The sequence below is a fragment of the Octodon degus genome, unplaced genomic scaffold, assembly GCF_000260255.1.
Source record: "Octodon degus isolate 3935 unplaced genomic scaffold, OctDeg1.0 scaffold00439, whole genome shotgun sequence".
Taxonomy (NCBI): Eukaryota; Metazoa; Chordata; class Mammalia; order Rodentia; family Octodontidae; genus Octodon; species Octodon degus.
Genome location: NW_004525015.1, coordinates 168,523 through 173,891, shown reverse-complemented (window position 1 = coordinate 173,891; position 5,369 = coordinate 168,523). Strand labels below are relative to the sequence as shown.

At 43.7% G+C, this 5,369-nt stretch overlaps 1 protein-coding gene and 1 pseudogene across 2 annotated transcripts in view; both read right to left on the bottom strand.

The window, feature by feature from the left end:
• Positions 1-5,369, bottom strand: part of P2ry10 (P2Y receptor family member 10) — a 21,795-nt gene that overhangs the window by 3,212 nt on the left and 13,214 nt on the right. The gene's annotated exons all lie outside the window — the stretch shown is intronic.
• Positions 958-2,972, bottom strand: LOC101577988 (annotated as a pseudogene).

Below are 5,369 nucleotides of genomic sequence, written 5' to 3'. Positions count from 1 at the left end.
CTTGTATTCTCCTAGAGGACAGCAATCCATCGCTGGTCAGGACTCTGTACAGGCAGTAACAGCTCAGAGGAAATGACACGGTTTCAAATACAAGTCTAAAGAATACAGCTTCAACTTTTAACTCAGAGGGTCTTTTAGAGTAAATGGTTGTGGAAGGCGTCTGCGCTCTAAGACAGCAAGGATCCTCCTCAGTGGTTGCGTGCAGATTCGTGCGCAAGGGTGTCGGGCACGGGCCCGCTGTCATGCTCAACTCCACTCTAGGTAGCAGGGCAGCTCCACAACGGCCCCTCATTCCACAACACATGACAGCAAATTATTTCCTAAAAGGATTTTTTTTGTTTTTTTGATTTTTAAACCGTTCAACAAGAAAAGAAAAATCAGACGCACGCGTGGAATTTAGTCGACATCATCCGTTGCACTGTACTATCCAGAGCCTACATTTAAAGCTCAGCATAATTAGTAAAAAACTGAAGATGGCATTAGGATTATCAAGTGAAGAAAAGGGCAAATTAAAAACGACCCGCAAAGAATCAGAACGCACACACAGAACCGGACCGCAAACACCTTCCAAGTCCTTGGTAGGAGCGAGACGGCAGGCAGCGGGCGCGGTACAGCTGCTGGTGGGCAACACTCTGTGAGGGGCGGCTCTTCCAGTGGCGACCATCGTCACATTTGAAAAACTAAAATTTCTCTTTCTGCCTAGCAGCAAAACCAAAAGGCAGATTAGCATTTTAGACAGCATGAACAGAAAAATGGTGAACCAGCCCAACAGGGCAACCACTAACCTTCTGATTTCAGCACTGAGGAGATTTTTAACAGCATACTCTTAATGACAAACAGCTCATAGGTTATTTTCTGTTTGCAAAAAAGCAGTAAAAGGGTAAAATTTTTGTAGTTTCCTTTAGAAATATTAAATGGCTGGATATAAGAATAAGAACATAAAAAAGAACATAATTTCTGCCAAAATAAAAAAAAAACTTTGGGATGTATTAGGTTTTTTGTTTCATTTTTAAGGATATTTGTATCTTGCATCAGGTCAGTCTGATAAGCTGACAAAAAATATTCCTTTATTAGTGAGTTCTACAATATTATAATACATAGAAAAAATACAAATGAACACAGATCCATCAGCTTAAATGAACTATAAAGAAGATAAAGATGCAACACTCAATCTCTCACAAGGATGACACGTGGGAGCTGACACCACAAGCAGCACCGAGCATACAGTTAAACTGTTTTCAAAGCCAGCTGCTAACCACGTAAGAACCTGGCTTGTCCTTATTGTTTGTTTCGATTCTGCCGCTCCTTGCGGACCTCCTCCTCCTCCTCCTCCTCCTCCTCCTGGCGCTTCTCGTGGTGAGAAAAGTCATCAAAGATGGAGGTTGTGTGCTTGTAGGAAGCAATAATCCTCAACACTTGCTTTGCTTTTTCTAGGGGCACCTCCTGTGTGTCTCGGGAGTTTGTGACTGGCTTGTTGTCGTTGTTCTCCAGTCTGATGTGCCAGAGCTGGTTATTGGGCATGTCTTTGACAAAAATCCACTTCACATCAAACTTTCCCTTCCACTTGTCCTGAGACCAGACCCCAGCACTAGTGCTGTAGTCCACAGGGGACTTCATCTCAGCCACCCCACAGAAATGCCCACTCCCATTGACACTGAAGAGCATGTAGACGGGCCCCTTGCTGCTCATGGCATGAAAGGTGCTGTCTAGGCGCTTATTGCCATGTTCTGTGCTACACCAAATGGAGTACTTGATGGAGCGGTGGATGTCGTCCTCAGAGTAGCTCTTTATGATGAACACTCTTCCACTTTTAAGATTCCAGTCAAACTCTTTAGGGTTGTAGCTGTGGGAAACCTTCAGTTTCTCAAGGATAGGGTGGGATTCTGCACTTGGGGCAGAATTAGGTTGGGTGTTTGCAGAAGAGTTGCAATCGCTGCTGGCCCCTCCACTCTGGCCCAAGGCTGCATTTCTATTCCGAGGGGCAGCCCAGTGAGTTTGGGGTGGCTGCTGAGGGCTCTGATACTGTGGTTGGGCCAAAGGTGGAGGCTGAGCTGGGGGAGGTTGAGCCAGCACTTGCTGGGGCTGTGGGGCAGCCTGGGGAGGCAATGTCTGCTGAGGGGCTAGCACCTTCGGTCCAGGTCCTTTGTTGTCCCAGGTACCGATGTCCATGTTATGCTTTATGGGTGGAGGAGGCAGTGCACCCCCCACCACAGGCCCACTCTTTGTTTTCATTTTAGACTGTGGTTTTGGAGGCTTGCTGGCAATGGCAGCCCAGGAGGTTGATTTTGAAACTGGCATGCTTATGTTTGTCCCCCCACTGCCAGAAAGGACACCTGTCAATGCTACACTGTTGACAAATGAACCTACTGTCTTGACAGCAGAGGTGGTGACATCCCCAATCTTTAGGCCTACCATGCCCTGTTCCAAGCTGTTCATCCCAGGAGCCTTGCTGAGCGTGTCACTGTGAAAGCCTGTTTGCCCATCAACAACCGAGCCACCCAGGGAGCTAGGTGGGTAGGTGTAACTGCTTCCATACGCTGAGCTCTGAGTCTGCTGCCCTTGAGAACCACTTGTCCCCCATGCTGAAAATGCGGGATTTTTGGGGAAAAAATTAAACCTGTGCTGATAGATGTTGTTGCCCAGGCCCCCAGGCTGCCCAAAAACGCATCATGCATGAAATGGTGGTCTCCATTATTGAGCTGTCCATAGGTAGTAAGATATGGAATTGGAGGGTCTCCTGCAGTGGACCACGGTGCCTCATTGAGGGAGTAGGGAAATCCGATGGATGGCGGTTAGTAGCTGGACAGGTAGGGATCACTCATCGAGGGGTAGCTGTTACTTGGATTGGACTGTCCAGAAAGGTAGGGCTCAAAGTCACTATCATGAACTGTAGCCTTCTGATGCAAAGAACCATTTTGTACTTTATTATCTTGTCCTTTTGTTCTCTGAGGGTCCACGCTGGTGGCTGACATGCTTCATGAAGAGCACTGCGCGGGGCCAGAGCGCCCGCGGACTCGGGCTTCCTGCTAGGCGGGGCCTGTCACCCCGCGCGCTTTGCCCCAGGCCCCCCCACCTAGTCCACAGGCGTGGGCGGGCGCGCGGGTGGGGAGCGCCAGGCGGGTAGCAGGCCGGGTCGGACAAGCTGGGAGGCGGGGTCGCCGACTTTGGCCCTCTTCATACAGGTAAAAGAAGCAAAGCAACATAGAGGAGTTTATCATGTCTACATTCCTATTAAAGGCCATATTTGGGATTTCACTTGCAAGGATAAGAGACCTGTTATCCAGAAAAACCCTTCTTCCCATATTTTGCAAGCACGCAGTCTATTGTCCTGCAGGTATGATTGTTATACTTAGGACTGAAAGTGAAAGAATAAAGTAGTGAGTTTGTTCCTTAGGTGGAGTGTTTTTGTTTTATTTGCTTTGTTTTGTGCCAAGAAAATGTACAACAAAAATGTGATGTGGTTTTCGAGTTTCCTCATCAGTGGCATAATGGCTTCTTATATCATGTTCAGTCCTACTCCTGTACATGGAGATATGGTAAAAGAACAAAATCCTAAGTGATGAATTCAAAGACAGGAAAAGAGTTGCAGCATGAGCTACCATTATTCTAAAAGGTATTTTGACTTTCCCTCCTCTATTTCACTCACTCTACTTATACTATCATCTATGATATGTCTAAAAGATACTTTTAGTCATCTTGCACATATATGCATGACTTACAATAGGGGGTGGAGGAATGAACAGTGTGCAAAAGGAAGAAATCATCATGTTTTGCCTATCAAGGATGAATCCCAGAATCAACAAGTTTCTATATGTAGTATGTAATTTAATTTTATCAAATATTTTAAGAGGTAGAAGTATTAATACCCTCAGAATACAGATGATGAAACTAAAGTATAGAAGATGCAGTAAATTTTCTTAAGAAAGCTAGAAAACTGTAATGATGGGATTTACCATGATGCAGCTATTGTGGTGTGGATATAGAATGCCCCCTACCTATCTCTGCCTCATGTATCCGTATCTAGATTCATGAAAAGTAATGGAATTATGAGAGGGACTGCTAATACAGAAGACTTGCTATTAGGTAATAGGGTCCTGTTAGAGATGGGTCCCTGGGGCCATGAACTCGAAGGGCACATCTCCCTCTCTGGCTCTTCCTTTCCCTCCCCTCTGTTCCTCATTGCTGTGATGTGAGCAGCTTCCCTCTACCCAGGCCCTTACACCATGCTAGCTTCTGTATTAAGGCTGCTGGACTTGGACTGCAACTTCTGAAATGATGACCCAAAATGAACTTGTCTTCCTTTAAATCATGGGTTTGGGGAATTTTGTCCCTGTGATGAGAGAGCAGGCTAGTTATTTTCTCTATGACAACTGAAATAACTAAAATGACTAAGAGACAGGGATTGTTATTTCACTGTGCCACTAGCCTCTTCCTGACTAACATCGTCTACTTAGTGGAATGCAGCTAGCTTATCTGCCATTCATTTTGACATGTAAAAACACATTATGATAGAGCTTTTCTAGTTCCATAGTAACACATTGTGATCTTATGACATTAAGTCTCCTCAAGTTTGGTTATTAGAGTAGAAGTAAACATCTGTCCTGATGGATGCCAACCATTCTTCCCCAGTACCCATTTTGACTTCAGTATGAGGACTGGCATACATTATGATGCAAAATCTAAGTGAAGTTACAAGTGCATTTCAATTACAAAAACTAAAAATGTCTCACACTCACTAAAATCAGACTATCACTTTTGCATTGACAAAAGTTTTTCCATTAACAAATATACTTATTTTTTTCTTCATTGGTATAGTTTTTCTAATTAAAAGAGTATATTTAATTATAACTCTGTGCTAAATATCAGAGACTAATCTGTGGAAACAGTGATCTAGAATTCACATTCATACATTTTTATTGTGACTTTATATCTCTCCAAAATTCATAATTCAATGTGAGCTCATTGTCTCCTTTCCAAAATTTTCTTATTTTTTACTGACTGAAGAAAGATAGGACATGGGTTTCTCTGATATCTTTCAGTGAAACTTAAGTATAAGATCCCCTTGTTGTGGAGCAGTAAGTAGAATTTATTTGCAATGGGCAGAAAAATATGGTCTTTTAAAGGAAGCACTTAGCTGAGTTTGAAAAATTTGTATCACTCTGAAATTTAAGAAAGAAACACAACCTCAGAAGGAACAGTATACTAAAAGCTGCTAAAGAAACGAAACAGATCACATTTAAAGGAAAACCCATCAGAATAATGGCAGATTTTTCTTCACAAACCATCAAGTCAAGAAGAGCATGGAGCAAAGTTCTTCAAGTCTTGCAAGAAAACAAATTCCAACCCAGACTGATCTATCCTGCAAAACT